This window comes from Canis lupus, chromosome 3, assembly GCF_003254725.2.
Source record: "Canis lupus dingo isolate Sandy chromosome 3, ASM325472v2, whole genome shotgun sequence".
NCBI lineage: Eukaryota > Metazoa > Chordata > Mammalia > Carnivora > Canidae > Canis > Canis lupus.
In genome coordinates this window covers 12972675-12985380 of record NC_064245.1, presented here as the reverse complement: position 1 = coordinate 12985380, position 12706 = coordinate 12972675, and the positions used below count along the sequence as shown (strand labels likewise).

The 12706-nt window shown below is 38.1% G+C and overlaps 1 long non-coding RNA gene across 5 annotated transcripts in view; it reads left to right on the top strand.

Annotated features, from left to right (window-relative positions):
* The first annotated feature begins 427 nt into the window (after positions 1-427).
* LOC112653121 (uncharacterized) overlaps positions 428-12706 on the top strand; it is a 72192-nt gene continuing 59913 nt past the window's right edge. For 4 of the 5 annotated variants that reach the window (XR_003131939.3, XR_003131937.3, XR_003131940.3 and 1 more), the window contains exons 1-3: positions 428-565; positions 2920-3148; positions 7986-8087. This is a non-coding gene — a long non-coding RNA (uncharacterized LOC112653121). Of the gene's footprint in view, positions 566-2919; positions 3149-7708; positions 7807-7985; positions 8088-12706 lie in introns of those variants that run through there. The other variant, XR_007409700.1, reaches the window with a different exon arrangement.

Below are 12706 nucleotides of genomic sequence, written 5' to 3'. Positions count from 1 at the left end.
CCCACTGGGGAGAATTGGAATCTTTACCCTGTTGAATTTTCCAATCTAAAATCATGGTATAGCTCTCCATGTATTTAGGTGTTTTAAAAAATTTCTTTCACAGTATTTTGTAATTTTCATCATATAGATCCTATACATATTTTGCTTAGTGTACACTTAAATATTTTATTTTTGGAGTTCTTATAATGGTACTGTATCTTTAATTCCAGTTTCATGTGCTGTCGTTAGTACATAAAAATGAGATTGATTTTTGTGTGTTGACCATGTAGGCTGTGACCTTACTGAACTCATTTATTAGTTCTAGGTAGGTTCTTTGGTGGATTTCTTTGGATTTTTGACGTAGATAACCATGTCATCTGCAGGCAAAAACGATTTCCTTTATTTCTAACTTATATGTTTTTCTTTCTTTTTCTCAACTTATAGCAGTGGCTGGAAGTTCCAATACTATGTTGGATAAGAGTAGCAAGAGTGAACATCCTTGCCCTGTTTCTGATCTTAGGGAAAAAGCATTCAGTCCTTCAACATTAACTACAATGTAAGACTTTTACAACTGCTGCTTATCAAGGTGAGGTAGTACCTTAACTTAGTGAAAGGTTTTACCATGAGTGAATGTTGGGTTTTGTCAAATGCTTTTTATGTGTCAAATGATATGGCTATATGATTTTTCTTGATTTTTATCAACCTTGTTAATATGATGGATTATTTTGATTGATATCAGAATAATGAACCAGCCTTGCATACCCAGGATAAAACCACTTGGTCATGGTATATAATTCTTTTAAATAATCTTTAGATTTGATTTGCTAGGATTTTGTGGGGAGTTTCATTTTTGTTTTTTCTTGTTGTTTTGTCTAAAGTCATGAGAGATTAAAAAAAGAGCAAAAAATAAATAAATAAAGTCATGAGAGATATTGGTCTGTAGTTTCTTTGCTTGTACTGTCTTTAGATTTGGTATTAGAGTAATAGTAGCCTGATGAAATGATTTGGAAACTGTTCTTTCTTCTGTTTTCAGAAAAAAAAATTGTGTAAAATTAGTGGTAATTCTTTTTTAAGCATTCACTAGAATTCTCCAGTAAAACCATCTGAGCCTAGATATTTCTTTTTCATAAACTATCATGTTATGAATTCAATTTTTAAAATTATTATAAGACTATTTGGATCCTCTCTTCCATCTTGGTTGTATTTTGATGGTTTGTGGTTTTTTAAGAGATTAATTTCTCCTAAGTTGTCAAATTTATGATCATAATGTTGCTCACTGTATTTCATTATCCTTTTAATAATTGTAGGATTTGTAGTGATATCCTCTGTTTCTTTTTCTTTTTTTTTCTTTTAAAGCCAATGTGAGTGGGTTTTTTTGCTTTTTTTTTTTTAAGACTTTATTTATTCATGAGAGACCCATAGAGAGAGAGAGAGAGGCAGAGGCACAGGCAGAGGGAGAAGCAGGCTCTATGCAGGGAGCCTGATGCAGGATTCAATACCGGGACTCCAGGATCACGCCCTGGTCCTAAGGCAGGCGTTAAACTGCTGAGCCACCCAGGGATCCCCTGATATCCTCTGTCTCATTCCTGATATTGATAATTGTCCCAATGTCTTCCAGTGCAGAAGAAGAGGGTTAGGTGTGGAGAGCTGCTTTCTTATTCAGGCTCTTGTGGCAGGATCTCCCTACAGGTACCCTCCAGCTGCCATGGAGTTTCTGGGCAGAGTCAAAGAGGTTTTCTGGTTGGGCCACTTGTTATGGTGGGGTCTCTCTTGCAGTTCCTCCCACTAGCCTTGGTTTTTTGGGGGCAGATGAGCTCCAGTCTGGCAGGTAAAGAGAGCACCTCTTGGCCAGTTTATTGTTTAAACAGTTCTCTAGCTCTATTCATGCTGTTGATGCTGTTGGGCTAGTTTCAGAAGGATGTTTTCAGGGGGACTCTCCTTCAGTCAAAGGAGTTAAATGAGCTGACCAGGGCTACTTTCTATTGCTAAGTTGGTGTCTAGGAAATGCCAAGTCTTGGTCATCTTCCTCTGTTGGGTAGGGCCTGCAAGACACCTTGCCACTGTGCTGGTTCTCCCAAGCCAGTCTGCGTTCTTCATATCAACCTTTCAGGATATCCCTTGGCTGTCTCTTGAGTGATTTCCAGGGCTTATAGTTTTACTATGTGGGGATAACAAGAAGAAACAAGTCTACACTATTCTGTCCAGACTGGAAGTCAAGTATTCCTTTCAAAGAGGAATTGTCTTTGGTTCTCAAATGTCTACTCTGTGTTTAGAAACATAGTCATTCTAGGGGCCAAAGTCATAGTTCCCAGGCATTGCTGCTCTGAGGCAACAGCACAACTCTCAAGTTTCTTCTAGAACTTGATGCCTAGAAGCAGCTGGTAAAGAGGAGTCAACAGGTGATTGTTTTGAAAAAAGGAACAAAGTCATTCAAGTACCACCACATGTATAATTATCTTCAGCTAAATGTATATTATGGTATCTCCTTCCTTCTCTTTTCCCTTAAGGCTTGTTGTAAAATTCATCTTAACTGGATTTAACATTTCCATAAGACAAAAGAAAGTGACTATAGAGGGACTTATCTGGGGTCTTACCACATCTCTTTAGTCAAAGTTTTAGACTAATTTCCCTCAAAATGAAAGCCTCTCCATTAAAATGCAGATTCAGTATTCAAAGAAAATATAATAAATTGAAATTATGGGTTGAAATTAATATGATGAAGTTCATTGGGAATAAGGATAAAATCCTTTATTTAGGTACAAAATGTTCATTAATAAATACATAGATGGAAAACAGTTTAACAATGGTTTATTTGAAAGCAAAGTAAAGGCCTCGGTTACCGTGACCTGAAAAGCGGTGGTAATCTTAGTATAAATAACAAAGCCAGAATCAAGAGTGAAAGTCCCTTCATGCCTTTCTCAAATTTTAATGTGCACGCAGCTTACCTGGGTGTCTCAGAAAACTGAAGATTCTGATTTAATGGGCCTGAAGTGGGGCTTGAGAACCTGCAGTCTAACCAGCCCCAGGCGCCGCTGGTTCTGTCAACCAGGGGACCCTACTTTGAGGAACCAGGCCTCCTACTCCGCAGACCCTCTGTAGTGTGCGATACTCATTCCCAAGCAAGCAGCACAACTTAAGAGAATTTGAGAAGTGAATTTATTCAGAGAAGGTAAGGCAACATAGTTAGAAACTAAGGTTTATGACTAACAGTAGAAGGGTCAACCCTTCGCCAACTACGAGCTCTTTCAAAGTGATAATATAAACCATCCACAGACAAACAGGCAAACAATTGAACAATAACAACAAAAAAATCACACAAGACCAAACACAGACAACCGATTAACATTTGAAAAGATGTTTGGCCTCAGTGGTGATCACGGCATGCAAAATAAAACGACGACATCATTTTTCCAGCCAGTGGGTAGACAACAATTTAGAAGCTTGATACAATCCAATAAAAAAAAAAAATTTTAAAAATAGAAGCTTGATACAATCCAGAGGGAAAATAGGGATTGTCATACACTGTTGATGGAATATGAATTACCACAATCGTTTGCAAAATAATCTAGCATTATTTACTAAAAGAAAGATTGTACAGGGGCGCCTGGGTGGCTTAGTCTGTTGAGAGACCTACTCTTGGTTTCTGCTCAGGGCATGATCTTGGGGTAGTGGGATCGCACCCAGCATCTCAGGCTCTGTGTGAAGCCAGAGGGTGGGTTTCCTGCTTGAGAATCTCTCCCTTGGCTCCTCCTTTGATTTGCTCTCTCTCTCTCTCTCTCTCTTTCTCAAATAAATAAATAAATTTTTTTTTTAAAAAAGAATGTACAGATATATTTTGACTCAGCAATTCCACTCATGGGAGTCTTTACTAATGAAATAAACCCAGAATTATGGATATACTTACAAAGATACTTACTGCAATGTTGTTGTGAAAAACACTTGGAAACTACCTGAATGTCCTCAATTAGTGACTATGCAAATGTAAGTTTGTGGCATATGCAATGTAAGGGAGCATTTGCTATAAATTCCTACCTCCCAAAGGTGGAAGGAAGAATTCATAAGCAACTTGCACTATAATGTTCAATCAGAAGCCATCAGAAATGCAATTTGGGGAAATTTTGTAGAGGCAAGACATCACTCTGCATGATTTCTGAGTTTCCTTCTGATCCTAAAACTCTTATGATTCTATAAATTGGGTCCAGTGACCCTCAATAAAAGCAAGAAAGAAGAGGAAGGAAGACAGGGTTCCCATCCTATCTGCTTTTCTCATTTAGAATTGGGGCCTTGGGACCTTGTTTAAGGGGCAGAATGTTTCATTCGCGTGTGTAGATGCCACAGACTGAAGCTATTTTACTTGGATACATGCTAAATGAAGAAAAGAATGGTTATTGGTTTCTCTATCCCTAATTGTTGAAACAAGATCCATATTTCAGAAAATGCCTCCTTTATATTCATAGTCACTAACGGAAAGTGACTAATATGTGACTGGGCAGGAACACAGCGTCAAACACCCTGAGCATATGGATAAGTGACTCTCTGTGTGTCTAAAATCAATGGAGCCTGATGCCTGCTTCTTTGCCAGGAGCGTGGACTGGCATAAATGCACTCAGGAACGGGAGAACAGCATCTCATTATGTATTGGGACCCGGGTGAGCGAGTGGCTGGATGCCTGCATTTCCCCCATCAGTGGTTTGCAAATTGTGACACTTCCTCAGAGGTTCTTCTGGGGCCCAGCAAGCACTTGTTAGGAGTGTTTAAAATCTGTTTAAACAGTTATTTTTAAAACTGTAATTAAAACCTAACAAACACATTAAAATATGATCTATGCCAAAATTTTAAACATACTGCAAACCACCAAAATGCTAATGTATATTCTCATTATTGGTTTAGTAAGTAAATACTATGAATGTCAATGCATAAGTTTGTATAAAAAAATACTGGTTTGCTTGTCTTATGGTGCAACATTTCATTTGGAAAATAGGCAATTATACCACTAAAGTTTTTTTTTAATATATATTTTTTTATTTTTTATTTATTTATGATAGTCACAGAGAGAGAGAGAGAGAGGCAGAGACATAGGCAGAGGGAGAAGCAGGCTCCATGCACCTGGGAGCCCGACGTGGGATTCGATCCCAGGTCTCCAGGATCGCACCCTGGGCCAAAGGCAGGCGCCAAACCGCTGCGCCACCCAGGGATCCCACCACTAAAGTTTTTGATAGTCGCTGCCCCAAATCACAAGTTAGTGAAGACAGAACAGTAAATGTAGAATGAGTAATTACTATTAGAATGGTTAATTCAGATATTTTTCAAATCTTCAAATGGTCTTCACCTCCTTCAGAACATCCCACTTTAAACAAAAAGCTCTTTGTTCTACTTTAGGACATTTAAATCTTCTTTTTTCTTTTCAGGATCTGGTATTCTTCTTCCTTCATTCTTATTTTTTACTCTCATTTTGTGGGGGAGAGGAAGTTGGTCCTGGGAGCTGGAGCTGAGTTGAATGTTGGTGATAAGGGTTAATGTGATGACTTGCATGGCAGTTTCTATCCCAGGGGGAGAGTCTTCTCTTAACATTCTTTTTTTTTTTTTTTATTGTGAACATATTTTGAGAAATTAAATGAGCTTGGAAACTTTCCAGCATAGGATCTGGAGTTTGAGTGCTTAAGTTCAAATTCTAGGACTACCATCTTTAATCCAAATCTGGTACTCTTTCTTCTATGGCATGCCTTCTGTCATAGAAGCAAGACAAAGCTATGAAAGTTAATAATTGGTGGCTGATTTTTTTTCTCATCATTATTTTTGATAGCTATGGAATTCCGAAGTCCCCTAGAGGATAGATAGCACTTGCCATCCATTCACTCCCCTAATATTTATCCTGTTGTAAATATTTAATACAATTGGCAACACCTACGCTCTGTGAAGCAGAAGAGGAAAGAATTTCACCAAGAAGGATGTTACATCAGGAAAACAAAACAAAATCACCCAATTGTTTTAACAGACAAACCTCACTAGCTCCCTGTAGACACTCTTATTATCCCATTTTACAAACGAGAAATTTGTGGTACTATGAAGATAATTATCTTGCCTGAAGTCACACAGCTACCAGGGAGGAGTACTGCTAACTCTGTAAGAGCCAATAAGAAGGCAGGTTGGTAACCTCTCAAGAAGCACCTTTTATTTTTCCTTGTGTCTGGAAATGATTTTTTTATGTTTGTCTTAAAACTTTTTTTTTTAAATAGCTTTTTTAAGGTCCCAGAAAAGAATCTTTTCACTGGGTTGTGTCATTACCATAATATAACAATTGTAGGGAGTTTTACATTGAATGGCTAATAAGAATTATCATAATATAAATGAGATTAAACAACAACAACAACAACAACAAAAAAAAAAAACAGTATATCCATCTACAATGTAGAAAAGGAAATCATATCTCCTGGCTTGGGAGTTGAATGTGAGTTAGAATCCAGGTACTTAGGAGAATCAGACACTAGATCTTGCTGCACAGTGTGGTGAGGAAGGTAGCTCATCTGACTAAGTTGGGAACGTAGTAACTGCTCAGCAGAGGACTGCAATCCATAAAAGCAACCATTTCCTGAAGGCAGCCACATCAGTGACAGCCTGACCCTACAGTAGGATCAAAGTAAAGGACAAAAGCCCTGACTCCAAGCAGTAGTTCCTGTACAAATTGTGTACCTACTAGAGTTAATCGGGATTAATTCAGAAAAGGTGGAAAAGAGGAATAACAATCTTACTCTTCATCAGGCACCTCCTAGGTGGTAGCCAGTGACTTTGGTAAGCCCTATCTATAGTTATCCCGTGTAAACGGCATGTGAACACCCTGAGGCATTATCTCCGTGTTACAGATGAGGAAGTAGAAATACATTTGGCCACGTAACATGCTCAAGATCATGGAGGTGATAAAACTTCCTTCAAGCCCAGACTTAGTAGAGTTTAAGCCTGTGGTCTTTCTACTTCATCAAGATTACTCAGCTATCACTGAGCATAGTCTTAATTGTTTCTAAAAGTGCCCTGGTTATTTAAGCAATAGAGTTTTGTTTTCAGAAAATAGAGACCCTCAGGGCACCTGGGTGGCTCAGTCGGTTAAGTGGCTGACTTTTGATTTTGGCTCAGGTCATGATCTCAGAATCATGAGATCAAGCCCTCCATAGGCCTCCATGTTGAGCATGGAAGCTACTTAAGATTCAGTCTCTCCCTTACCCTCTGCCCCTCCTCTCTCACCCATGCCTCTTTTCTCTCCCGTGCTCTCTCCCTCCCCTTCTCTAAAATAAGAATAAGAATAAAAGAATAAGAATAAGAATAATACCCTCATTCTCAGTTTACCGCATCAGCTAGAAAGGTATGTGAAACAGCTATGAAAAGCAAAATTGACCTCTATTTTTTTTTTAAGATTTTATTTATTTATTCACAAGAGACAGAGACATTGGCAGAGGGAGAAGCAGGCTCCATGCAGGGAGCCCGATGTGGGACTCAATCCCAGAACTCCAGGATCATGCCCTGGGCCAAGGCAGATGCTCCACTGCTGAGCCACCCAGGCATCCCGACCTCTTGCTTAACAGTAACCCATTACAGCTTCTAGACCTATTGACTCCTAGAGCTCAGAAGGGTCTATAGCAGGTGCCTAGGGTTTGCAAATCCCATACATCATAATAAGGCATTTATTATTCAACAGGTAAATAGCCCGACTTGAAAGAGGTTCACTAGAGAGAACAAATAAAGACTTCCTGACTAGTGGAAGGATAGTCATGCTGCTAAGTATAGGGGAAAAAACAATAAGAAATATTATTTCTTGAGTGCTTGCTACTCCTACAAGTAGGTGAATATTCTGAGTGTCATCTTTGTGAGGATGCCTCTGTTGGGGCACAGAAGGAAAATAGTAGTTTCTTTGATTTCTAAAAGGCATTTGTGTCTTAGGCAGAAAGATGAGTAGAATATGGGTAACTAATAAGAACTTTGAACATAATCACAATAAATTATAAATTCACTTTCAGCTCTATGTACATGTTCCAAGAGATTTTAACTTCAAGAAATAATTATATTTGAGCCAAGAGGAAATTGAGAAACATTGACGATAAATCCCCAATACTACTAAGGTGAGAGTATTCTTCATTTTTGTTCTAATTGTGTGTGGAATTTAAATAAGGAACATTTCTAGAAGTCCTGCTTAGCTGTTTCAGATGAGTTATTCTGACAAAAAATAACTCCTTGAAACTGACAAAAAATAACTGTAACTTCCCTACAGATAATCATTCATATGAGATGGTTGGTATATGCAAAGTGCCTATCCTTGTGCCTGACACAGTTATAGGTCAGCTTTTTTTTTTTCCTCCTTATTGGAACTCTAGCTGTCTGACTGGTTCCAGGATCCAAACTCCACCTAGGTGTGATTACCTGAACTGTAATCACTTCAGAATGTTGTTATTTCTTTCACTAACTGAAACCTATACAATTAAAGTAGATGGTACAACTCATGTTAAATTCATATTTTATTCATAAAATAAGGTATCAGTCTACCAGGCTCTGTCATTGTTAACTATCATGATCTAAGTCTAAATCATTTGATGCTGATAAGAAAAAAAAAGTGCTTTTTACCAAGTGGATGAAATTGCAGTAGGAAAGACAAAAATGATTTATGTTCTGATCCCAAGAGAGTAATCAATTTACACTCTGAAGCATGAAATCTGATTGCCCTTTTCTCTAATGTAAAACACCATGTACTACAATTTATTGACCATAAAACTACTCATCCATAGTCAAAGCATTTTGTTCCATGATTTCTCTGTGCGATCTTCAAAGAAAGGATTGATATGAAATTAATCAACTATTGACTCCATATAGAGAATCCCTGCCCACCTTTTTAAACTCTGCTTGGAAGAGAGACCTCCATAAATTGTTCATCAAATTCTGCAGTTCATGACATAATTTATTTCCTTCAAATGTCTAGTAATTTTTTAGGCCTCCAGAACCATTATCTTCCTACATATCTTCTTTTCTTCCCTGGGTTATAAAGTTAGACATCTTTCCCAGCTTTTCAAGCTTATTACTGCAACCACCCTTCCTTCCAAAGTCATTTTCATTCAGAAAACAATTATTTCATTTACATTACTTTAAAGATAGTGGATTTCTAAATAATGTCAAATTCACTTCTTACTCATCAATTTACATTCAAAGGTCTCTTTGGATGCTATGTTACAAGGATTCATAGACTAAGTTGCCAAATGTTTAGTAAGCATTCCAAAGAGATTGAAGAAAAGCATTTGGATCTTATATAAGTAAATATTTTTGTAGACATGTCCCCAAATTTTCATAATTTTAATTTGAATAGAGGTGTGTCTCATTTGCAGTCAGCTTCTCCATGGTTTCTCTTATTCAAAAACTGGTATAGATAAAAATAGAAACCTTAAATTTTTATTTTCAAAATGTTTTGAATCTTGGGGACTCACTTTCTCTTTCAAAGAAATTATAATGCCACTGAGTTTCTCTGAAATGCCACTTTCAGCTTTATATGAAAGTCACTTTTACATTTGCCTTAAAAATTTTTTTCATTTAGAAACAGAACATAACACCTATAGTCTCTTAAGTCTATATTCCTGACAATTAGAAAGAAATAGTCACAATTTCAAGAGCAAAATGTTTTAGTTATAATCTGAGGGAAATAAAAGGATATTTTGTTTAAGGTCATGTGATTCTCTGAATAGCATAATCTCTCTGGTCAAGGACCAGGAGGATATTGTAACTTTTAATATAACTTTGGCTTTTCTTTGAGTATGTCCCATCAAGCACAAGAGTCTTGCTAATTAATCAGCTCTTACCTCTATTCACAAGGGTCTTCGATTATAAGAAAACCAAATTTAGTAGTCTCTATACTCTGGGCACGTGTTTCCTCTAAGAGGAACTGTCAGTTATAATCACTTTAAAATGGTTTTTACTCACCAAGAACAACAATTTGAAGCTTCTAATATATTGGATATGTAAAACTGAAACAAGACAGCTATGGTCAAACAGGAATGTTGAGTTTTTCCTATAACTTCAAAGAGGCTTGTTTAACACTGTCTCTGGTATTGTGGTAACTATTATTAAAAGTCAATATAATTTTCAAAATTATATTGATTTTTAAAAATTTCAGTTTTGGGATGCCTGGGTGACCCAGTCAGTTGAGTGCCTGACTCTTGATTTTGGCTCTGGTCATCACCTTGGGGTCATGGGATTGAGCCAGGAGTCAGGTTCCATGCTGAGTAATGGGTATGGAGCCTGCTTGAGATCCTCTCTGCCACCATCCCCCCACCCCAACTCACACACTCTAAAAAAAGAAAAGAAAAAGAAAAAAAACTATAATTTTTCTAGAGCAAGTTGAATTACTGAATAACCCAGTTCCTTATTACACAAAGTATGGTTGATGAACCACACTGGCATTGGTCTGGGACGTTGTTGGAAATAGAAAATCTCAGACTTGAAGCAGATTATGTATTATTTTTTTGGAATATGCATTTTTAATGAGATCCCCAGATGTTGTGTAAGTATGTTAAGGTTTAAAAAAGCACTGAACTAGTTAATATTGCTACTTGGAAGAGCCAAATACTCTTCATTACAGTTTACTGTGGATGGGCTGCTGTGCTCAAATGGATTGCAGGTGCACTCAGGTAACAGCTCTTTCAGCCCTCAAAGCAGGTGGGTGGGGACTGACTCAGCCAGAACCCTCAGAACGGTTGCTATAATTGCAAGTGGTCTTATCCATTAACCCCACAGTGCCTACCAGTATCATCATTTTTAAAAAGATTTTATTTATTTATTTGATAGAGGGAGAGCACAAGCAGGGGGAGTAGTAGGCAGAGGGAGAGGGAGAAGCAAGGGGCCTCCATCACAGAACCCTGGGATCGTGATCTGAGCTCAAGGCAGGCACTTAACTGACTGAGCTACCCCAGCACCCCTAATATCATCATTTTCTATGTGGGCTGCTACATGGAAAAAGGTAGCAATGCACTACTCTGATGAATTACATTTAATGGAAAGGATTAAAGAGGGAAAGTAAATAGAAAGGGGAAATCAAAGCTCTTCCAGTTCAGACAAATCAAAAGTGAGGAAGTCAGAATGAGTTTGAATATTTGCTTCAGTTTCCCAACTCCTTGCAAAGTTATGTAAGTAGAATTTATACAACAACCAAGCAATGTTGGAAGAATAGTTCTTGGCTGGCAGGGGTCTGTTGTTGTTGTTGTTGTTGTTGTTTTTCATAGCTTTTGCACAGCCTAAAACTTGCACAGAATTGTTCAGCAGTAAACCCTTGGCTATGACAACAGAAGGATCCCTGAATAATAATAGAATTTAGGGCAACCCCGGGTGGCTCAGTGGTTTAGTGCTGCCTTCAGCCCAGGGCATGATCCTGGAGACCCAGGATCCAGTCCCACGTCAGGCTCCCTGTGTGGAGCCTGCCTCTCCCTCTGCCTGTGTCTCTGCCTTTCTCTCTCTCTCTCTCTCTCTCTCTCTCTCTCTCTGTCTCTCTCTGTCTCTCATGAATGAATAAATAAAATCTTTAAGAAAAAGATAGAATTTAGACCAAATTAGAAATTTTTTTTCTTGTCCATCCTTGTCAAGGCATTTGTCCAGTGCTTTGAAGAGAGTGGCTTAGAAGTTGATATAAGAACCCAACTTAAAAAAAAAAAAGAACCCAACTTTATAGCAATTGTTATTATTGTAAATGACATTGTGCTTTAATTAATTTTTTAGTTGATATTTTAACTCTCATTCCTTAATATGGGTCTGGCTTTCTCAATTAACATTTTTTAAAGGACGAAATTAAAGAACCCCACAGTCTTAGCTTCTCTCTTATAGCACAGCAATGGCTTCAAATTGGTTTTTCTTGCTAGCTTCCCTCTTTCAAGCCTATCATCCTCACATTATCGGAGAGACCCCTTGAGAATGCAAATCCTCTAATGTCATTTTTCTGCTTATATCATTTCCATGATGTTCCATAGCTCTCTGGATAGTTTGAATCCCTCATTTGGCATTCACATTCCTTTAGGACGCCTGAGTCAACTTCCTTTGTGATCCCATGCCCATCTGCACTGCAACCATATCAAAGGGCTGTAGTTCCCCAAACATGCAGTGTTTTATAATGCCTGTGTCTTTGCACCTGCTGTTTCTCTTGCTATAATGCTCTTCTCCTTCTTTGTTGACTTGCTTTCACCTTTCTCATCCTTGAAGCTTCAACTCCAGTGTCAGCTCCTATAGAAAGTCCCCTTTTCTTCTTCCCTCCTAGTGATGTGATCCCATGGAACCTTGCATTTTCTCTATCATGGAATTACTCAGAGTGTTGCCATCAGAACCAGCTTCACGGATATGCAACCTGTACAATTGCATAGAGCTCTGCTTTGAAGGGCCCCACGCTTTACTTAATATTCTGCTGTTGCCATCATGAAATTCTTAATTTCGTCTTTGAATATATGTTTTGCAAATCAAGTCCAATGGGACAAGGGAGCATGCCCCCGAACAGAGGAGACACATGCAAAAATTGTGTCAGCTATTTATGACCACCCCATTCACATAAAAGTTCTGCAATGCCCCAAGAGCACAGAATTCTAGTAGATCCACAGTGCATGAGATTTCAGGAAGATAGAAAACAAGTACAAGATAAGCATGTTACATCTACTACTAAGAAGCAGCGCTCACAACTCCAAGAGAACATAGTATCTATTCCAACTAGAACTAGCTTGGGAGA